Source organism: Tenrec ecaudatus, chromosome 3 (genome assembly GCF_050624435.1).
Source record: "Tenrec ecaudatus isolate mTenEca1 chromosome 3, mTenEca1.hap1, whole genome shotgun sequence".
Classification (NCBI taxonomy): Eukaryota; Metazoa; Chordata; class Mammalia; order Afrosoricida; family Tenrecidae; genus Tenrec; species Tenrec ecaudatus.
The window spans coordinates 44,557,670-44,581,958 of NC_134532.1; the positions used below are offsets into that span (position 1 = coordinate 44,557,670).

Consider the following 24,289-nt stretch of genomic DNA (forward strand, 5'->3'; position numbering starts at 1 on the left):
ATGTAACCTGGCAATCTTTCAAAGAAGGAAAATTCAAAACTATACAATGAGGTTGAGTTTCTAACTATAACATGAGAAACCACACAGTTGAATTTTTAAAATTTGCAGAACACAGAAAAATAAAGTCATTCTGTAAATTTTCAGCTATCAAATTTTTATGTGAATCGTATAGACACACGGTAACCTAACTGGTCTCTTTACCACAGCTAGAGACTAAAATTAATATCAGCTTTAGTAAATATTTATGAGAGATGTTATATGTAAATAGCTTAATATTCTTTCTGAATTATGGAAGATGAACAGGGATCCTAAAGATTTTTAAGATGTACAATATTTGAGGAATTAAAAAAGATTTATTACATTATTCTATTTAGCATAATATTGCACTGTTTTGCATAATTTATTAGGAAAAGATATGCAGTGGCTTCCAATGGTGCATGGAAAAATTCCATTATCTTTATTCCATTTTCCCATGACCTTTTTGAAAGCCCTTTGTGCATTCATGGCAAGAAGGATTAGCTACCAATGAGCTCCTTGTATCTCAATTAGGTAATACTTGATAAATATCAGTCATTTTGCCTACCATTGGGTTCCGTATGGTGACCGTATGTGGTTTCAGAGTAAAGCTATACTCGGTAAGATTTTCAATGCTAACTTCAGAAGTTGGTTGGTTTTTTCTAAGGTACTGCTACCTTGCCTTCAGTTTCTTTTTTTTTTTGGGACCCGGCAGGGTGTTTATGTGTAGAGGTAAGTGGCAGCGGGACCGGCAAGGGGCTACAGGCCGATGACATCATCGTCCACCTCCAGGTCAGCACGGGCGCTGCAGCAGGCTCTGGGATGCTGGGCCCCGGAGCTGGGGTCCAGGCCCGGCTTCGGCTTTGGGGCAGCCGCCCCGGGTCGACCCGCGTCCATGACTCCCAGCACGGCGTCCAGCATGGAGGGGCCCAGATCCAGGTGGAAGGTCAGCAGAGGGTCGGCGGGCGCACGGAGCGGGGGCGCGGGGGGCTGCGGGGCTCTGGGGGCGGCCCGCCACCGTGGCCGCTCAGAAACGAGGTGTCCCTGAAGGCGTCGCCTCCGCGCCCCACATGCAGAGTGTGTCTGAAGTCGCTGAGCGGAGCAGAGATGGACAGCACGCCGTGCTCTGGCCTCTTCTTGGGCTGCGGGGCCCCCAGCTGCTTCAGGACCCGCATCTTGCAGCCATCAGGAGGCAGGGCGGTCGCAACCCGGGCTCTGCAGGGAGCTCCGTGCCTTCAGTTTCTAATCTTCTGTTTGGTAGCTGAGCACTCAGTTGCTCTCACCACTCAGGGACTCCATTTAAGGACCCGCATCTTGAAGTGTGAGTGCTTGCAGGCAGAGCCCTGTGTAGCCTGATATGTCAGGAATTAGCTTCCCTTACAAATTGGTGGGCCTTTCTGGGCTGCTTTTCTTTTTCTGTAGGTCTTTCATGAGTTCCTGTAATGATACTTTATTGTATGTGGGACACGTGAACAAAGGAGCCCTTTTGTCCAGTGGGTTAAATATTGGGCTTCTGACTGCAAGGGCAGCTGTGCACACTCACCAGAAATGTGCAGAGAAGATGAGTCTGTCTGCTCCAGTAAAGATGTGCAGGCGTGGGAGTCCTACGGGGAGTTCTGCTGTGTGTGATAGCTCTGCTGTGAGTTGGACCAGATGTGGTGGCAGGGATTTATGTGTGAACAACGCCAGCCCTTGTTCTTGACCAATTATTAGTTATTTGAGGCTAAATGCAGTTTGATTCACATTTTTTGTGGACTCTTGTGAAGTGCAAAAAATAAAATATTTTTGGTGACAGTTTTGGGAATGATATATTAGTGGAGGAGAGTTTTTTTGGAACATGTTATTTTTTTTTTAATCATTTACTTTGGGCTCAGACAACTCTTATCACAATCCATACATCCATCCACTCTGTCCGATGTCTCCCTTGACCCACTCTTCTGTTGTTCATCCCCCATTTGTCTTTAGTGATCTTATTGGGAAGTTGAACACACAATGGTATAAAATTTTGGAACATGCTACTTTTTTATTGATTTCAATCTTTTTGTATTTCTTCATTGAAGTCTCAATGACACACCTCTCTGACCTCCTTCATCCTTATTAAAATTTATTTGTTCAACCTGGGGTTTGACTATCCTTAAAACATAGCAAGTACATTCCTTCCTAATACCCTGTGGTCTGGTATTTTCTCCTCTAGGAACAAACTCTTTTGGACTACCCATTAGTTAATCCCATCACATCCTTCAAATCACTGTTTTCATTGAATGCAATTGATTAGACTACTAAGGGCAGATAAGGAAAACCACTTGTAAACAAAAGGGCCCCATAGGCAGGTACACAGAATGTTTTCACAGTGGAAATCAACTGAGAGAGTACCTATGTTCACCTCCCCTCTGTATTGAGGACAGATGTTTGCTCTGGGTCCTAACTAGCATAATTAATTAGAGGCATTTAAAAGGATGCTTTTCTTGTTGTTCGTTACCATCTAGTTTTCTCCAGTATATTACAACACTGTGCACCCATGGTGATGTAGTGGGCTATGTGTTGGGTTGGTACCCACATGTTCAGCCATTCAAAACCACTCACTGGTTTACAGTAGATGAGGCTTTCTACTCCCTTAAAGAGTTGCAGTTTCAGAAGCGCACAGGTCCTGTTCTACTCTGCTCTCTGGGGATGCTTTGAGTCAGAATTGACTCAATGACTGTAATTTTTTTTTTAATGTACATCAGAAAGAAAACCATGCCCTGTGACCCCCGTAGTCTGACTTCAACATGGTCAGCTTTTTTCTCTGAGACTGGAACGGTGACTTTGGGCTCTTCACATATTGGTCATAAACCTGAACATCCTCATTTGCATTTCTTTTAACTATTGCCTCTTTTGTTTTACTTTCTTGCTGGTGCTTCTTCATGCTCCACTTATTTTCCAGTGTGGGAAGTTCCATGAATGCTTATTGCTAATGAGCTTTTCATTTGGTGGCTGACCATGGAGCTTCCCTCTCCGGCCCATGAAGACTTGGGTGCTCTTTGACTCCTTTGCCTGTATGTTTGAGAAACTGAAATCGAACTGAGCATTTGCAAACTCATCACAGAACCTTCCCATGTTGTTAGAATTTCCTTATCATGCCAGGGTTCTCTGGCTAGTGTTTCCTAAAGTGATCATTTTATTTCTCCTACACTAGCTCACAAAATGTAAATATGTATGTGTTAATGCTTAGGCTCCACCTCTGTTGCATTTCTCATAAGAGTTATTATCATTTGACCTTGTGCTTTTGTTCTTGTTAGTTGCTGTGGAGTCATTTTCAACTCATAGCCACCTCATGTGTCCAGGGTTGAACTGTTGGTTTGGGAATGGTGTGCCCTCTCAGAACACATTGGTCTGGTTTTGTTCTGATTTGCTCAATGGTTTTTTATTTGCTCAATCAATCTAAAAATCTCTTATATGCAAGAGCCAGTTATATGGCCCTGAGGTAAGCAGTATTGTCTGAGGGGCCTGGCTTTTCCAGAACAATGAGTTCCAGATATCTGAATTGAATAGATTGTTTGCTTCATCTCCTCTTTGTACTACACAGAAGATCTAGATCATCCCTGTAACTGATGACTGACAGAATAACAAACTCTCGGCATATGAACAGAAATGTAATTGCCAGGCATTTAGTTGTACACACATGGACCTACATACTGACCCGGTTCAACAAGTTGCCATTTGAGCAATACTGAAATTGTGATTAACGTTGGTGACTTCAGCTCTATCCCATTGGGAGCAACATCTGCTTAAAAGTGACAAAAGGACTAAATGAGCCAATGTGGCCAAATCTTTTTGGAAATTGCCTCAGAATCGTGGTTGCTGGATAAATGCAGTGTTTGATCATGAACATGTTGTGTGAAAGGGGCCCTAGTGGTTCACTGGTTTAATCGATGGGCTACTGGCCAGACCCTCTGTGGCTCCAGCATTCCAGGCCCATCAAGGGAGGACAAGGAGGCTGCGTGGGCCCGTGAAGATTTACAGACTTGGAGACACTAGCGAGCAGTTCCACTCCCTGTTTTATGGTCAAAATGAGTTAAAATGTACTTGACAGCAGTCCATTTGGTTCATCATGAAGGAATGGGAAGGCTTTAAAACATGGAACCCGATGCACTGCTGTGGATGAGATTTTGAAAGGCTTATTGGATCGACATAAGCTTACATTGTTGTAGCAGAATTTTGGAGTGACTGTGACAGCTCATGTGACTTTATGTCATAGCTAGTTGGCCATGCTGTGAAATCTTAGCATAAAGTGCAACCTTTTCTATGTTGTTGTTAGGGGGCTTCGTGTCCATTCCAACCCCTAAAGCCCTCTATGTAACAGCGCGACACACTGCCCTGTCCTGCACCATCCTCACATGTTCCCACGATGGAGCCATTGCGACAGCCCCTGTGTCGATCCATGTTGGCGAAGGCCTTTCTCTTCTTTGCTTCTCTCTCCCTTACCAAGCACCATGTCCTTCTCCAGGTACTGGTGTCTCCTCAAAAAATGTGGGAACAAAAGGATGACAAGTCATGGAGGCCAGTCCCACAGCTGAGAGAATGCTAGTGGTCATCATGTTCAGCTAGTCGACCTTCCATGAGCTGCAAATGTGAACAAATCTTTAAAAATCTAAAATGTGAAAAACATCTCAAAACCTGGTGTAAAAGTACTAGGATCCTAACACAGTTTAACAGTCAAATGCACTGAAGTTCATTCAAATTATAAGAAAATTGGAATCTAACTACATCTTCCCAATCAGCAAACAGGACATGCTATTATGATACTGAACATATTGTGCTCTTTTTTCAATATATCCTATGAGCTTAGTGTATATTTATGTAAGTATCCAGTATTCTTTTAGGGGAGCAGTCCATAATAATTACGTGACAGTAACTTTGTCTCAGAGTGGGAAAATTTTCAAGATATCTACATATATTCTTCTTTTAAAAAATTCTTTTATTAGGGGTTCATTACAACTCTTATCACAATTTATACATACATCAATTGTGTAAAGCACATTTGTACATTCATTGCCCTCATAAATCTCAAAGCATTTACACTCCACTTAAGCCCCTGACATCAGCTCCTCATTTTTCCCTCTCCCTTCTCACTACCCCCTCCCTCATGAACCCTTGAGAATTTATAAATTATTATTTTATCATATCTTATACTGTCCAAAATGTCCCTTCAGCTAAAGAGAAAAAAACAAATTCTGCAGTGTTTCCTAGTTGTTATCTTGCTTTCACCTTGTGTTTCACGTTCTGATAAATATTCTGGTTGGTCCTGTGCAAGGTGGTGAATTGCTTTTTTTAAAAAAACATTTTATTAGGGGCTCATACAACTCTTGTCACAATCCATACTTATACATACATCAATTATATAAAGCACATCTGGACATTCTTTGCCCTAATTCTTTTTTTTTTTTTTTTTACATTGTATTAGGGGCTCATACAACTCTTATTACAGTCCACACATATACATACATCAATTATATAAAGCTCATCCATACAATCTTTGCCCTAATCAGTCTCAAAGCATTTGCTCTCCACATAAGCCCTCTGCATCAGGTCCTCTATTTTTTCCCCTCCCTCCCTTCTCCCCCCTCCCTCATGAGCCCTTGATAATCCACAGATTGTTATTTTGTCATATCTTGCCCTATCCGGAGTCTCCCTTTCCCCCCTTCTCTGCCGTCCATCTCCCAGGGAGGAGGTCACATGTGGATCCTTGTAATCAGTTTCCCTCTCTAACCCACTCACCCTCCACTCTCCCAGTATCACCCCTCACCCCTTGGTCCTGAAGGTATCGTCCACCCTGGATTCCCTGTGCCTCCAGCTCCCATATGCACCAGTGTACAACCTCTGCTCTATCCAGTCCTGCAAGGTAGAATTCGGATCATGGTAGTTGGGGGGAGGAAGCATCCGGGATCTGGGGGAAAGCTGTGTTCTTCATCGGTACTACATTGCACCCTGACTGACCCATCTCCTCTCCTAAACCCCTCTATGAGGCGATCTCCAGTGGTCGACACTTGGGCCTCGGGTCTCCGCTCTGCACTTCCCCCTTCATTCACTGTGGTATATATACATACACACACACACATACATATATATTCTTTTTTTTTTTTTTTTTGCATGATGCCTTATACCTGGTCCCTTTGGCACCTCGTGATCGCACTGGCTGGTGTGCTTCTTCCATGTGGGCTTTATTGCTTCTGAGCTAGATGGCTGCTTGTTCACCAAGGTGGTGAATTTCTATCCTCCCTCCAATGGAAGAGAGGATATGAATGTGGAATCAAGGCTTTTATTTTTGATCATTCATCTGATTTATTTGTTCTGACTGTTCTCTATTTCTGAAACAGCTAGATAGAAATATGACTGCAGTTGGTCAAAGACAAATTGTACAGAGATAAACTCATTATGCTAGAAGCATGCAGTCCTTGGGAAAACATGTAATTAGTGAGGAAGTGTGTCTAGTGCAGTGGTTCTCAACCTTTCTAATGCTGCCACCCTTTAATACAGTTTCTCATGTGTGGTCACCCCCCCCTACCATGAAATTATTTTCATTACTGTAATTTTGCTACTGTTATGAACGGGAGACCCCTGTGAGAGGGTCATTCAACCCCCATGGTGGTTGCAACCTACAAGTTCAAAACTGCTAATCTAGTGGGTGAAGTGGGTTAGCTAAACCCTGATGGAAATCCTTAGAATAAGACCCCTGTGTCTGTTTCCCAGGACTGTCATCTTCATCCTTTCACATAATGGAATGCATGATACCTTGCCGCACCAGAATCTATGGGATGTTTTAGGACACTGGCTGTTGAGGAGGCGGCTCTGAATTTCTCCAAGGAAGAATGGGCATTGCTGAACCTTTCTGAGAGGAAAGTATAGAGACATGGGATGATGGAAACTTTTAGAAACCTGGCCTCAGTAGGTATGATTATTTTCATTAAAAAAAAAGGTGTGTGTGTGTATATATATATTTGTGTGTATTTCATACTCATTGATGCTACTGCAGTATGTGGGCTGAGTAATGGGAATACTCTGTTACATAAACAAGTGTAGTACTTTCCTCTCAGGGGCATGCATGTCATGTTTCCCCCATGAATATAAGGCTCTTAGTGTTATACTGATTTCTTATATCAAGTGTGACTGTATGTCTACTAAATTTCCTTACGTGTTACAAATGTGAGTGTTGACCTTTTGTGCAGAGAGGCTATGTGTGTGTTGTGCCTTGTAAGAGCTCTGTGTTTTTACAAGGTTTACATGATAGCTTTATCTATTTATTATCTCTTTATCCATTGTGTGTCAAGCACATTTCTACATGTGTTACCTCATCATTCTCAAAACATTTGCTTTCTACTTGAGCCCTTGGTATCAGCTCCTCAATTTCCCCCCTCCCTCCTCACTGGCCCTCCTTCATGAACCCTTTATAATTTATAAATTATTATTTTTTCATCTTTACACTATCTGATGTCTCCCTTCACCCACTTTTCTGTTGTCCATCCCCCTGGGAGGGGGTTTTATGTAGATCCTTGTAATCGGTTTTCCCTTTCTGCCCCACCTTCCTTTCACCATCAAGATATCACGACTCTCACCACTGGTCCTGAAGGCATCTTCTGTACCAGTGTACATCCTCTGGTCTCACTGGATTTGTAAGACAGAATTGTGATCATGATAGTGGAGGGGAGGAGGAGCATTTAGGAACTAGAGGAAAGTTGTATTTTCATTGTTTCTACACTGTACCCTGATTGCCTCGTCTCTTCCCTATGATCCTTCTGTAAGGGGCTGTCCAGTTGCTGACAGACGGGTTTTGGATCCCCAATCTTCACTCCACTTCATTTACAATATGCCCGATACTGATCCCATCGACACCTTGTAATCCATAGGTTGTGTGCTTCTTCCATGTGGGCTTTCTTGATTCTAAGCTAGATGGCCACTTGTTTACCTTCAAGCCTTTAAGATCCCATATGTTATATCTTTTGGTAGCTGGGCACCATCAATTTTCTTCACATTTGCTTTGCACACAATTGTCTTCAGCTATCCTCTTAGGAAGGTGAGCATCATGGAATGCCAGGTAATAGAACAAAGTGTTCTTGCATTGAGGGAGCACTTGAGTGGAGGCCCAATGTCCATCTGATCCCTTAATACTAAACCTACGTAGATCTATTTCCTCACTCTCATATAAATATATTTACATATGCACATGCTTGTATTTAGACTTCTGTAAATGCCCTTTGTCTCCTAGTTCTTTCCTCTATTTCCTTTTACTTTCCTCTTGTCCCACTATCATGCTCAGTCTTTAGTTCAGTAATTTCAGGGTTTCAGTAATTCTTCTCAGTTACATTGCCTTGATCAATCCCTACCAGGCATCTTACACTCTCCTTGCCACTTATTTTGTATCAGGGGAAAGGCCAGCCCCTAACACATCACAGCAGGTCAGTTGGTGCAATTGTGCAGTGATAATAAGTAAAGATTATAGTAAAGTCATAGGGAGCATGAGAGATAGAAGAGGGATTGAAATAATGGAGTTAGACACATTTCATAGTAGCATGCTCACCTCAGCCTTACTTGATGGTCCACATGGGGAGAGAAATATTTATTGCTAACCAAGGCTTTTATATCATCTGGGGATGTGCAAGCCCCCTAATTATAGGTGAAGAAATCCATCACAGGAAAGTGTTGTGCTATAGGCAATATAGTAATGGGAGTGGGGTGATGTAGGGGTTCATATGCTGTTGGAAGAGGAGGGAGTAAGGTTATGCATGTGACAAGATGGGCAGACCTGAGATTCAGCATGGCAGCCTAACTTTGGATGTCACTGAGCAGGTTTGACCTGTTCTCTGGCTCACTATAGAAATCATTATCAGTAAGGTGTACTGTAAACCCATCTTGCAGGGTCCAAATTGAAGCCTTTAGAGGGAAGTATCTCATTGTCCTTAATGGCAGGGAGTGGGCCCTATTTGTGGTGGGACTAGACAGTCCTCTGGCAGCTGACTGCCTTCAGGGGTATAATTTGACAATCATTTACCATTAATTGTGAGCAGTGTCCTAAGTCTAACATATATTTGGGGAAGATGACTTGGGAGAAACCTTTATGTTTCCCACAATTTTGGATCACTTATTGATTATTTCCTTTTCCCCAGGTTGGTTAACACCACTTTCTTTCCCCTACCTCCCCTTCTCCCATGTCATGCACCCCTCCCCAACCATGGGTCCTGTTGCTTTCTCCTCCAGATTGTTCATCCGACCTATATTATCTAGTTAGAACTGCAGATATAATATGCACACACACACACACACACACACACACAAAAACAGCAAAACAAAATGACAAAAGAAAACAAAACAACAGCAACAAAAAATCAATGGGAAAAAAGAGAAGAGCCTGTAAAAAGTTAGAGGTTTGTGTGTTGACCTTTAGGAGTGTTTTCCTGTGGAGTCTGATGGCGTGCCACACCCTGGCCCCTAAGTCTAATTTTGGTACTCTCTTGGGACTTCCTTGCTCTGCTCCCCTTGCTGTTCTGTTGCATGACGCCCTTAGTGTTTTGCCTGGGTGTGGTGGGGTCAGATCAGATGCAATTCCCACACTGTGTCTCCAGTGTTGTCCCCTATAGGGCTGTAGGTCAGTGGGGGGTGTCATGACTCATAGACAGGGCAGCCACAGTCCCTCTTTTTGCATTGGCTGCTCAGAGCAGGCATTTTGTCCTCAAAGCTGGGTGGGCCAGGATGTGTGCTCCACTCTCTCTTCCTCCCCCTTCATTTTCTCCCGTGTGCTCTGATCAGGCATGTCCCTTTCCCTGAGCTGTAGCTTCAGTGTTGTCCTCTGAAGTAAATTCTTCTGTGGGGAGGGGCAGCTGTCCTCTTAGTTGGGATTGGGGCTGGCCCCTCTGATACTTTTGTTGTAAATAGATTTTCACCCACCAAAATTCCACAGACCTAGAGGAACATAGGACTGGCTCAGTGTCAGCAAATTGTTGATTATCTTTTCACACTTTCCTTGTGATGTGTTTTTCTCCAAGAGCAGCATGTCAAGGTACACCTTTTCGGCCTCATATGACACTAATGTTATGGGGATCTGCCTTAGGCTGGGTTCTCTAGAAAAATAAAACTATAGACACTGACATATGCATAAGAGAGAGCTTTTCATCAAGAGAACATCCCAGCCCAGTCCAACTGAAGCCCATGGGTCCAATGCTACCTAGAGCATCCATGGCTCAGTGTGTTCAAGTCCCCAAACTTCAGTGTTTGGCTGAGCATCAATCCTTTCTGCTGTCCAGCTTAATATATGTGTATCACATACATATATGTGTGTCTATATAGTCACTCTAATATTATATGTGCACACGAATGCCTTGGTTTAGTTTATTAATTCATCAGTATATGAGGACCTTCAGCACTACAGAAAACTACAGGACTCTAAATTCATGACTTTCATCACAGAATGGGTGTGAAAAAATTCCCTGTTTCAGGGTTTAATCTGAATAAGTTTGCACTTCCTTTTCTGTGAGATAAATGCTATAATTTTGATCATGCTGTATTTTCTTTTTTTATTAAATCATTTTATTGGGGCTTGTAAAACTCTCATAATCCACACATCCATCCATGGTGTCAAGTACATTAGTACATGTGTTAGCATCATCATTCTCAAAGCATTTTCCTTCTACTTGAGCCCTTGCTGTCAGCTTCTCATTTTTATTCCCCCCTCCTCATGAGCCCTTGATAATTTGTAAAGTATTATTTGTTCATCTCTTACACTGCCCGATGTCTTCCTTCACCCACTTTTCTGTTGTCGATCCCCCTGGGGAGGGAGTTATACGTAGATCATTGTGATAGGTTCCCTCTTTCTCCCCCCACCTTCCCCTTCCCCTCCTGATTAGCAATTAATAGTTAGGGAGTTAGGTACCAAGAGTTATTTCAGCGTGTTTAAATGTAGCCTACAACATTTTAACATTTATTAGCTATTCATGGCATATCGTGAATATTTTATGGATATGATAATAAAATTATGATTAAAGGAATTTTATTTCTTTTTGGAAGCCTCTTCTTCCTTAAAAAATGTTAACCTGGTAGCTCTAGTTAGAACATACAGTCAATTTTTAATATCACTGGTAACAGTGGACATTTATGGTTGACCTTTTTCTGATGTGGGGTGAAGTGTTTTCAAGTATGACATTTTGACTTTTGCTTTTTAGGAATGTATATTAGCATATTAACATATTGAACTATATCTGTTTTATGTTAGATTTGTAGAGGTATTTTTCCTTAGCATGAAAAGTCTTTGACTTTGTTTAGTATGTTTTATGTATCTATTTAGATTATTAATTCTTTTTACATTAATTGGTATGTTTCTTTTTTTAAACGTTTTATTAGGGGCTCATACAACTCTTATCACAATCCATACATATACATACATCAATTGTATAAAGCACATCCATACATTCCCTGCCCCAATCATTCTCAAAGCATTTGCTCTCCACTTAAGCCCTTTGCATCAGGCCCTCTTTTTTTTCCCCCTCCCTCCCCACTCCGCCCTCCCTCATGTGCCTTGGTAATTTATACATAGTTATTTTGTCATATCTTGTCCTATCTGGAGTCTCCCTTCCCCCCCTTCTCTCCTGTCCCTCTCTCAGGGAGGAGGTCACATGTGGATCCTTGTAATCAGTTCCCCCTTTCCAACCCACTCACCCTACACACTCCCAGCATCGCCCCTCAATTGGTATGTTACAGTGCTCATTTTCTTACGTTAAATCAACTCTAGGATAGATTCTAATTAATTATCGTATGCAATTATTTTAATGTGTTTTCTGACTATTCCCAATGTTTTCAAAAACGTTTTCATGTAGATCCATTATCAATACTGCTCTACATTTTTCTTGAAATATCATTATCTGACCTTGTTAACAGTTATTACTGGTCTCATAGAAAATATTAGTAAGGTTACTCTGATAATCATTGTTATGTTTCACCCAATAACGTGAACTTAGACAAAAAGAATAAAGTGTCTATTCATATTACGTCAATACTCTGCTGTCTAGCTGCCAGAATCTTCAACTTTAATCTGTCTTACAGTTAGCCATGAAATTTCTCATGGAATTGAATTGTTATTCAGTTGATTGTAAACTTTCTGAACATCCTGAAACCCACTCAACTCTCATAGATCACTTGCTCTGGCTGGATCCTCTGGCCTTGCAGCTGACCCCTCAGTGTCGAGTGATAAATGATTTACACCCCTCTTGACGGACAAATCGTCACTCACACCTGAGACTATGGATGGAACATCCTTGAACCTAAGCCAATAAGCCCACTACTACAGTGTGTGTTGTTTGCCATCAGTCAGCATTACCTAGAAAGCTTGGAATCCAAAATTTAGGTGAAGATGACAAAATGGTTGATCAGTCATCTCTTTTCTGGATCCATCTTGCACTTTTAAGCTTCTTCCCTCACCTTGGCTCTTGCCATGACCCATCTACCTGCCCCTTGCCATTCTGTGACTGTAGGCTACAGTCTTTCACAAAGGCTTTAAAATCAGGCATCTGTAAACACAAGAGCTTAAGAGAGTAGCAAATAAGGTTTCCCTTGGCTTTTTTTTCGTGTTTAGAATATCTCTGTCTTGTCCAAGGTACCTTTAGGATGTCCTATTGGTGTCCCCCGTCTCTTGTTGTCCACCTCTAAAACAAGTTTCTCTACTTACCTCACTGTTGTGCATAAATGGACTACCCAACCATAGGCTCTTCACACACAATAGATATGTTGTAAAGAGTACCAGGATGCAAGGGGATTGGAGCAGGTCAAATTTGGGGTTACACTTGGCTGGAGTGGCATATATGACCATGATTTAGCTTGCTCACTTTAGCCAAATATGTCAAGGGTTATGGTCTGAGGTACAGTAGAGGCTAGTAAAGAACATTCTTCATAAAATATTCCGTTCTTCAGTTAGATTGCTGGTGAAAAGAAGATATTTACCTTTAATGGAGCTTGAGAAATTTGAGGCCTTAAATATTTCCACTTTATTCTAAAAATAAATATTATATATATTGGTTGTGGATCCAAAGTTGATAATGATATTTGGGAAATTAGTAAAATTGCTCTGCAAAGATAGAGTGGACTCTTTTTTAATGCAAACCCCCAGCTTTGAGCATAATTTTGATCCCAGGTGGTGGGGCTGGTCACTATTTAGCACAAAAAGTACAGGCCAAGAACATGATATGCCTTTTTCAACATTGCCTCCTCTTCTGTTTCAGTACAAAATTTGCCACAAAGAAATACAGTCCAGTCTAGGGAGCTAGAAATCTGGTACTAGTGTCTTGCACATTGAAGCATGACAAGGAAGGATTTCAACTTCTGACTGGGTCGTGACCCAAATCCCTTCATCTGACTCCAAGCTGGGTGAGCATTCCTGGGGTTCCTGGGGTCAGTACTGGGCAGAGGAGTTTGAGGGGAAGCAGGAGGGATCTGAGCTTTCTGGTGTCTGAACCCAGGAAACACCAGTGTACACTAAACCAGGCTGCCCCATTGGTCAGGGTCCGAGCAATTTGTGCATCTCCCTGAATGATAGAATTTGCTGGTTATGTAACCATTTATAATTGTATTAGAACTTAAATTGTGAGCACTCCAATTTGCAAAAGGTGGGTGGCATAGTGGTTACAGATTGGACTGCTAACTGCAAGGTCAGCCATTCAGAATTACAAGTCACGCCTGAGGAGGAAAACAAGGTTTCCAATTTTGTAAAAAGGTATAGTCTCAGAAATCCACAAGGGGTCATTCTACCTCCCTTTAAAGGGTCACTGTAACCAGAATCCACTCTGTGGCACTGAGTTGGGTTTAAGGTTTGCGTTGCTGATGACAGTGACAACTCTGTCCGTTTGCTGCCTCCCCAGTTTGATTAAGCCTCCATTGAATTCCTTTTGATCATTAACCAAGAATGTAGATCATCTTCCCCTTGCGGAGAATGCCTTTACAAAATAGATTGCTTGCACTCCTCTCCATCCAGCCCCCTCTAAGGGACTGCCTAGATGTATCCTTGATGGAGCTCACCTTACTGAGGACAGCACAGGGGCCATTGTCATTAGTCCCGCCTTGACTGCCTCAGTTTGAAGGCCCTGGACCAATCTTAAGTCTTTCTATCTAATAATGTGCATGTCCCAATTATGGTCCCATTCCTGCTGCTGCAGTCCCACCTGTATCTGATGTATTGCTTTGCCACCAATCATGATCTGTGACATGGCCTTTTGTTCTGTGTCCTATTTATCCAGGGTCCCAACTCTGAATCCTTAGTTGCATTTGAACTGCTAATGGCCTCCCTTATCCATATGATGTGTGTGCATGTCTTTTGTTGTCTCTTAAAGTTTAATAAATGTTCTCCTTAAATTATATTTGACAAAGGAGTCACGTTTCGACCCTAACACACAATTTAGGATCATCAGCGCCTCAAGGTATAGTTCTTTGGGACAGCATCTTGACAGCCTACCTGCAGGTGAGGTCAGGCCCTACAACCCCCTGGCTTCTGTCCTAAATGTACAAACGTTACAAAGTTCTCTTGGTTCTGTGGATAAATTCTCTCTCTGCACCTTAACCTCATACCAGATACACTCAGCTCTATGTGGGTTGGCAAATCTAGTTCCCCAGATAAGTACTCAGATGTACCCCCATTTCACCTCTAACCTCCTGTCCAAAGGCACTCAGCTCTCTTGTTCTGTGGTCTGGGATTCCCACGGCTCTGTCTCAGGCTCTTGGTTCTGCTGCCACCATGTTTCTGTTGCTGCTTCTCTCCATCACTTCCTCTCTTGTGTCACAGCTGCCTGTCTGCTGGATTGAAGAGTTTCTATGCAAGAATCTGGGCTCCAAAGGCCCCTACTCCTGCTTCTTCTTCTTTTTTTTAAAAAAATCATTTTATTAGGGACTCATATAACTCCTAGTACAACCCATACATACATCATTTGTGTAAAGCACATTTTTACTTTTGTTACCCTCATCATTCTCAAAACATTTGCTCTCCACCCAATTCCCTGGCATCAGGTCCTCATTTTTTCTCTTCCCTCCCCACTCCCTCCTCCCTCATGAACCCTTGATAATTTATAAATTGTTATTTTGTCATATATTTCCATGTCCCATTTTTCTGTTGTATGTCCCCCAGGGAGGAGGTCACATGTAGATCCTTGAAATAGGTTCCACCTTTCCAACCCACCCTCCCTATGCCCTTCCAGTATCACCACTCACACCACCAGTCCTGAGGGGATTATCTGGCATGGCTTCCCTGTATTTTTAGTTCCCATCTGCACCAGTGTACATCCCCTGGTCTACTCAGACCTGCAAGTCAGGATTCAGACCATGACAGTTGGAGGAGGGGAGGAAGCACCCAGAAACTTGAGCAAAGTTGTATTTTTCATCGTTGCTACATCACACCCTGATGTTTCATCTCCTCCCCAAGACCCTTCTGTAAGGGAATGTCCAGTGGCCTACAAATGGGCTTTGGGTCTCCACTCCACACTCCCCCGCTGATTCACTATGGTAAGATTTTTTGTTCTGATGATGCCTGATACCTGATCCCTTGACACCTTGTGATTGCACAGGCTGGTATGCTTCTTCCATGTGGGCTTTGTTGCTTCTGAGTTAGATGGCCGCTTTTTTAACTTCAAGCCTTTAAGACCCCAGATGCTATATCTTTTGATAGCCCAGCACCATCAACTTTCTTCACCACATTTGCTTATGCACAAATTTGTCTTCAGCGATCATATTATGGAGATGAGCATGCAATGTAACGACTCTTCTCCATCTATCTTGATCAATAATTTGGCTGGGTAGCATATTCTTGGGTTTGCATTGTTTTCCTTCAATTTTTTGAAAATGTTACTCCACTCTCCCCTCTTCTTCAGTTTCTGCTGATAGGTCTGATCATATTCTTATTTGGGAACCTTTATATATGATTGCTTGTTTTCCCCTTGCTGCTCTCATGATTTTCTCCTTTTCCTCAAAGTTGGATAATTTAACTATTATGTGCCTTGATGACTTCTTCTTGGGATCCAGTCTTGCTGGGATTCTTTCAGCTTCCTGAATAGTTGCCTTGTTTTAATTCACTAAGCTTGGGAAGCTTTCCTCCACGAATTCTCTCACTACTGTTTCAGATGACTTCTTTGTTGTGTCTACCTCCAGTAAGCCAATATTCTAATGTTGTACTGCTTCATAGCATCAGACATAGCTCTTAAGTTTTCTTCAGCTTCTCTGATGATCTTATTAGATTTTTGTTCTCGTTTGTTGAAGTCTGCTTGGCTGTCCTCCAAGTCACTGATGCGGGTCTCTGATTCTTCCAGTTGCTTGTTGAGGTCCATAAGTCTGCTACTGGTTTTTGTTATCTCCTCCCTAAGCTCCTGTATTTCTCTTTGATTTATGCTTTGTACCTTTTCTATCATTTCATCCTTTTTCTGTATTGTTTCCCTCATGTCCCGACTCCAAGTAACATTCTGAAAATTTCTTTCTGTGGCAGCCCAATGTCTGCTTCCTCTATGCATGGCATTACATTCAGGACATCTTCTGGCTTTGCCTTTTGTTTCTCTCCTTTTTTGGTTGAGGTTGTTGGGGCTGATGGCTGCTTGTGTTGCGTTGTTTTAGATGAGCAAGGTGCCATTTTCCAGGGAGTCGAAGAGCACTGGCTCTCTCTGGGAGACTTTGAACTGCCTATAGCTTATTTCACTATGGAATTAACCTACCACTTTGTCCTCCTGTGGCTTTCCTCTTAGGGGAGTGACCCAGAAGGTTGCCTGCTTTGGTGTTGCAGAGGTTGGGCAGAGGCTCCTGCAGCAACTTTTGTTGAGGAGTGTTGGCTGAGCTGCCTTATGCCCCCCAGGCACAAAGGCAGGAAGGAGTTCCCCAGTAAGAAGTTGAGCAGAGTATCCTCTGTTGGGGGTCAGTAGGGATTTCTCCAGCCTCACTAGCTACACAGGGTGGAGCTCACCTAGCTCAGTGTGGCTCAGGTGTAAATGCCCTAGGCTAAGGAGAGTGGTCTGGAGGTTAGCAGTAGAGTGTGAGAGACCAAGAAAAAGGAAAAGAGGAGAAAAAAATTAAAAAGCAAGCCAAATGAGCCCGTGAGGGGCAGGGGAGGGGGAATATAGTGAAAAGATGGATACAAAGCAACAATGTAGCTGAGCCCTTATCCAGGCCAGTGAAGCTGCAAGGGTTTAATCTTTGTTCGTAGGTGGTAGCAGCAAGCTGTGGCTGTGTTGAGAAAAGGCCGCTGTACAGCCCTCCAAAACTGATAAGGTGACAGAGAGGAGATGCAAAAGTCTAATGCCTGCCCCAAGGCAGGTGGTGGCGAACTGTGGCTGTGTTGAGACCAAGCTGCCCTACAGGCTCCAAATAGTCCTGGCTCTGGCAGAGACAGTGGCGGGGCAAAGGTCAAGCCCCAGCCAGCCTCCACTGAAGTAAGCCAAAAGCCCCCAGCCCCTCAAAACCCCATGGGTCTGTGCCTACTTATCTTTATGATGCTCCTCCTGCGTTCCACCAGTGTTCAATTATCTCTAAGTAATTCTCCTGGGCTGAATTCTGTGGAGTACCTCTGGTGTTTGTTACTCCTCCTCCATCTTGCCGGAAGTCCCCCTGGTTTATCTTTTTTGTTGGTAGTGAGATCCCAATTTCTGTCTTTGAAATAACTCAATTAGTTGTAACATGAATTCCAAAGTGACTAATCTGTAGGTTAGGTTTCAGACAGTTTATTTACATAACCACAAGGCACAACGGTACCTATGTATTGTTGGCCAAGCTGCCCAATCGTCTTAAACCAAGAAAAAACAAACTGACTGCCATCAAGTTAACAATGACTCATAGTGAACCTATATATATGACAGTGAACTTATATGACAGCCCCAGTGGTTTTCCAAGACTGTAACTCTATAACGGAGTAGAAATCCATGCCACTCATGGGAGAAGGAAGCCTCATCCTGCTTTCGAGGAGAAATTGGTGGTTTCCAACTGCTGACCTTGCAATTAGCAGCCCAACAGTAACCACTATGACAGACTACTTTGCCTCGTTCACATTGGCAGGCGACAAACCCAGATAAATAATTTGGAGGAAGTTAAGGGGACATAGCTAGACTGTGTACTTGTATAGGCCACCTGTCTAACACAGTGATCCTCAACCTTTCTAATGCTGCGATTCTTTAATACAGTTCCTCATGTTGTGGTGAACCTCTAACCATAAAACTACTTTTGTTGCTACTTCATGACAGTAATTTTACTACTGTTAAGAATCAGGCGACCGCTGTGAAAGGGTCCTTTGACCCCCAAAGGGGTCTCAACCCATAGGTGGAGAATCACTGATCTAACTGCATTAGGTACTACAAATAATGATACATTAAAAACGTTATCTATATTGGGATTCAAAAGTGCACTCATGATTGGGGGATATATACTTCTTCATTTACATTTATATGTAATTTATATATGTATAGATATACATTTCAATCTAATAAATGTCATATAAGTGTTTATTATGGAGCCTTGTTTTTGACATGTGTTAAGTGTTGGACTTCTATCCTCAAGGTCAGAGGTATGCACCCATTAGCATCCTGTCATGGCTTTAGAATCTTGGAAGCTCTGTACAGCAGTTCTCCTGTGTCCTCTCTGCAGCTTATACGTCTAACTCTACTTCATGGTGAGTTTAAAAGTGTTTCTAAAGTGATTTTTCAATTTATAGTTCTTCTATAAAATAATCTTTAGTTTATAATAGCTCTTTATATAGCCCATGTAAAATGTTTCCAGATGCTTTAGTTAACATAATCATCTTAAAGGTTCATTGATTTGTCATTCTCTTTGAGAGTCACACAGTAAGGAATTAGTAGTTTGTATGCTGTGAGGTAGGGATCCAAATTTTGTTTATTTTTTTGATATTTATATTTGATTGCCCAATCTATTTGTTATAAAGTAATCTTTTATTCACATATGTGAAAATTATGAGTTTTAGATTTTATTGCTCATGGTATAAGCATGTTTCCCATTACTCAATAAGGGCACCATTAACAGTATTGGGGACTTTGGGTGTTAAGAAGAGGGAAAGAACAGTAACAGCATCTGGACCTACTGGTTATGTGTTACTCACACTGTATTCTCCCATCAGCCTGCAGATGGTGCATCACCAGCAGCTTAGAAGAAGGAGGAAGAGTGCCTTGTATTATTACTTTTGGGATTTCCTCACGAGAGATTGAAATTTGTGAGCATCATTAGAGCTGATCCAGATAAGACAGAGCATCCCAGTTGCCTGTAGTGTCCTAAGGACCAAAGAAAATGGCCAAGGCTCAGGTGCTTCTGATGTGTTTTATCCTTTTCTGTATTTCCTACTGGAATTGTAGGAGCCTGTATAATACTGATTCAGTTCATTGGAAAAGCAGAACTTTGAAATAGTAGAACTTAGAGCTAAACTTTTATTCTGATTTCAACATTTGGCTGGAGAAGATTAGGAATATATTGATCATAGGATTAACAATCAACTATTGATATTGAACATAGTATACCACTGAGGATTCTTTGGATAACATTATCTTCCAGCTCATAATTTATTATTCTATGGCCAGCATATCTTTCAAATGATATGCTATGCATGGTTTTTAAGGAGTAACAAAATCGCTTCTTTAGGAGAGTTCAGTAAACCGAATGCTTCTTTCTGAAGGTGATATGTTAAATACTCTCCCACACAGCAGCATTCTCATGAATGCATCTAAAATGAGTCTTGTTGCATTAGTGGTTTAAAAATGAGACAGCATCTCACTTCCTCTAACTAGAGATTCTGGAGAGAGAATCAACCGTCAACATCAGCTCTGATTCATATGAGGCAGAGCTTAGACACACCTGTACCCTCCAATGGTTTTCCAGTCTGACACCAGCATCTTTGCCACACTCCTCTGCTACTCAGCTCATTCTTTTTTTTTTTTTTTTGCAGTGGCCATGGACTAATTACAGTCCAGAGTCACAGGTACAAGTTTTATTCAGTAACAGAGTGTAATTTGGTATCAGAATTAATAGGCTACACACTGACTTTCATAATAAAGAACCACGTAGGCACATTTGCTCTTCTTCAGGGAAGGCCTGTTTTCCCTGTCCCCTATCAGACATTTTTCCTTCTAAAGATAGGCTCATTTCTTAGTTCCATCTTTATATGCTCCTCTCAACTCCTTTTGGATATCCTCTTCTTGATCTTGCCTGCCTGTCCCACTGAAAAGCCCTTTCTGAACTTGTCACCATTGGCTCTGTCACTCTGTCACTTCTGCCCTGGTCATTGTCTCCATTGGTGCAGCTCTTGACCCATGAATAGTACAGTTCATTTTGCAGGAGCAGCAGTAGACCCATCCCTATGTGGTAGAGGTTCAAGATGATCCATGATTTGCTCAGCAGCATCTCACAAAACTCAAAAGTCATAAAGTAAATAAATCCCTCTTCAAGATGTGGAAGCTGGTGAGTTCCAGATCTATATAAAGGTCAGGAATCAGTTTGTAGGTTTTTCCTCATTGATTTGTTTACAAACGCTGATGAACCAGATCATCAGGTCAGACCACAGTCCACTGCCTCACAAAGAGAAGTTGTTGAATCTGATCAGCTAATAGGTTGCAGGTGCTGAGGAACCCAAATGGGAATGTCAGACAGCAAGCTAATGGCTCATAGAGTGGAGGAAGCTCTCAAGTCAGGTTACACAGGCAGCTCATAGTTGCCATTCAAGGAAATGCCACATTAATTTTTTGGAAGCTGCAAATCCCTAATCCATGGGTTCATTCTGAACTGTGTGGCTGCAGGGGCTAATAAACCCAAATCAACAGCTCAGATGACAGGATAATGCCTCACTGCCTCTTCTCAAGCCATGCCTGCAGGCAGTTCTCTCTCTCCCTCTTAATATGATGCCTTCTTGGGCCAACCCAGCACCTTCCCTGCCTAGGCAAGATTAGGAAGACTCCAGAGATCTACCCAGCAGAATTAGGCTGGGGGCGCCTTGGAGAGCATGTGGTGAAAGATGGCAAGTTCAAGAGGACCTTGCAATTAAAGTTAAGATAATTCGCTCCAAAGGTGGCTGAGGAGAATTTGTCCTAAGGTTGTCAAGAGGAGCTTGTCCTAAGGTGGCCTTTAAGAGCTTACAAAGTTGTTCTGCACTCAGTAAGGGAGATAATGTCTATGAACATTCTGATCTTGGTTCTGACTTATAGCTTCTTGTTCCTGATCCCCAGTTGTACCTTGTTCGTTAATAGACCACTTTGATCTATTGAGTGTTGTGTGACCACAGCAACAGATTATCAAACCCAGAAGTGAGACAGAGTGGTGTGGAAGGATTGACTTGTTTTAGAGTTGACAAAAAGTGTTGGAGAGTTGAGGTATGTTTGACCTCCCCCATCTGCACTGTTCCCGGTACTTATTGCCACTGAAAGTACTGAGCCTCTTATAATGGTGATGCCGGTAGAAACCCTAATGCCATTTAATAACAAATAGGTCTTTATCTACCTTGTGTGATTATAAAGCTGAGCTATTTCTAGAACATTCAGATAATGTCACTGGAACTCAAAATTCTAATGTTATGAGTGGGTGCATTATTTTCAGGCACTGGGGTCCCCAACACTCCAAAAGTGATCCTCAGGAGTGACATTGCAATTGTGAAAATATTAAAAGACAGAGAGCAGACAGCCGGTCACGGGGGCTCTCTTCTCATGTCAGGCCTGAGAGAGTGAATATATTTTCCAATGGGTATATATAATGGAGCTTACAGATCTTTCCATAAGGCGTTCGTGTCATGCAGTTAGCATGTACATAGTTAATGGGTCATATCTTAAGCGGGTAAAATTCTAAACAAGCAAGATGCTGCGATACCATCTTGACCTAGTGTTAGTTGACTTCAAACCGGCCCTGTGCCCTCCCCAGGCGTTTGCTACATTTATGTTGGGCTGGCTCTAGAACCTGATTGCTCTGACCTCCAGATAACTTCCAGGCATAGTGAAGTAGCCAGGCACAGAAATGATTCCTCTAATATGGGAGCTCCTTTAAGCCTGCTCCTTAATGTGGAGCTAGCTATTGTTGGGGGCACAGTATTTGACCTGGAGAATGTGTATTTGAAAACATTTATTTCTCAGAACACTGGAGATCTTTCTAAAATTAGCGCTAGTTTTCTCAGCCGATGGTCGTGAATGTAGAAATAAGGTAAAATATTTTGTACCAAGTCCTCAGTTAATGACACATTATGGAATGAACTACCACAATAGTTTTTATTACTGTTTTGCTTTTTTTACTGTAAGATATTTTTTTTAAAAAATCTTCAAATGGAAAATACTTCATTAAGTAGACCTCTCTTACTACAGGAACCACTGACATTCAATGATGTGGCTGTAAAGTTCACCCGGGAGGAATGGCAGCTCCTGAACCCTGCTCAGAAAACCCTATATCAGGATGTGATGTTGGAGAACTATCACAACCTGGTTTCCATTGGTGAGGAGAACTCTCAAGTCATTGACCTCGTCACTGGCTTTTCCTGTCTTATATGTTAAAAACTTTGCGGTGTTTGTGGTATTCTCAAAGAGGTCGATTCTCATTGCATTGTCTCATCCTAGGTTAGTGGGTTAGGTCTTCTGCCCTTGAAAGGACGCTATTTACTTTGTTCCTTTGAACATTATTTTCCTAGAAATACAAAACTGCAGTCTTTACAAACATTACGTTAATTGTGGTGTGTGCAAGATTCTGTAATTCTCATAAACAGGTTATCTATTTGTCACCCCAGAAGCTTTCTCTCAATTGGCACAGGAGAACTGTGTTTGGTATTAGAAGCAAGCTATAGTGGAATTTTCTCATGCGTGGTCAAAATACCTTACAGGGAATTGGCTGCGGTAGTTGATTGAACAGGGAGAAGGCCTCATATCTATGAAAGGTGTCAGAAAATGCATACAAGTGTGTGCTACTTTGAATGTTAGACTTCACTTGTCCTAGATGTTGAAGGAAGTACACCTGTAGCTCTTGTGAGATTTGATTTCCGTTTTCTTGTTTTGCACTATGTGTGTTTGCTTCCATAATTTTCTTTAACATTCTGAAAATTTCCCTTCTTTTATGTTTCCACTTTACTATGAAAATCTGTCTTGCACGCCTCTCTCCAAACAGAGAACTCTGAATTTTAACTGTCCTCTGAATACAGCACATTCCTCCCCTACTGAGTCAGAGTGGATTGCCATTTGCAGTATGCAGCACCGTCTTGGATCTTGAGCTCCCACCATAAACGGGTCTCCTTTGTGCTTCCTTAGCTTCCCCCCTTGGAGTTTCTCTAAAGGTTTGGTGTCCATTTTCTCATTCGTTGTCCTGTTCCTTTAAAGTTTTCTTCATGCAGGTGATATCTGTTCTTTCTGTTTTCTTAGACAGATGGTCAATTTGCCTTCTCTGTTGGAATTCTTTAACAGACATATTTCCCCATATTTTACTCCTTTTGGTGAAACATATTTATGACTTCTGTTGTTTTCAGGTATCTAAAATCATCTTCCTAGCAAGAAAATTATCAGCTTAAAATACTTTAGCACTGTACCTTACATTTTTTCTACCTGTAAGATTTTTTTAAGTTGTCTGTTCCTCCAATAATTTTGTAAGTGGAAAGGGCATGTTTTTTTTTAATTAAGCAATGTCTGCTATATATTTCTTACTATGTAGTGTGCCTTCCTTAGGCCCACCCCTTCTTAATAGGTCCAATACACGAAAGATGACTGTTGCTGCTTCTAAAGAACATTTATGCAGTATATTCCAACAGGTTTTATTGCTGTTATTCAAACAATGCATAGTACATTCAATATTGTTCTCTTTTCTTTTCTGTCTCTTGAGTAGCCTTTTGGTTTCCATGTGTAAGTTGCCTTTCATGTCATCCCACATCTCATCTGGTCTCTGTCATTAGTCTTCAGTCAGACTTTTATTCCTCATGTTTATTCTTTACATAGTCTCTAAGCTGTGCTCTAGCTACTTTGGATAGCTTCTACTTGGATTTGAGCAATTTATGATCTGTTCCACAGTTAACCCCTGGGCGTGTTTTGAGTAATAAGCTTCTCCACCATTTCTTTCTATAGATGTGGTTGATTTGATTTTCATTTGTTCCATTCCGGAAAATCCATATGTGTAGTTTCCATTTCTGGTGTTTAATAAGGAATTTTCTATGAATTCATCATTAGTCTCAAAATGTTATCAGTGAACCTGTGTGTCATTTCTGTTACTAAGGTCACATTTTCCAATTATTGATACTTTCCCAAAATTTTACACTTATCAGTGTGCATGATTGTATGGTTGATCAATGTCA

The 24,289-nt window shown here is 41.8% G+C and overlaps 1 pseudogene; it reads right to left on the bottom strand.

Annotated features, from left to right (window-relative positions):
* Positions 1-774: 774 nt before the first annotated feature.
* LOC142443382 (cdc42 effector protein 5-like) lies at positions 775-1,190 on the bottom strand (annotated as a pseudogene).
* Between the last annotated feature and the right edge of the window lie 23,099 nt (positions 1,191-24,289).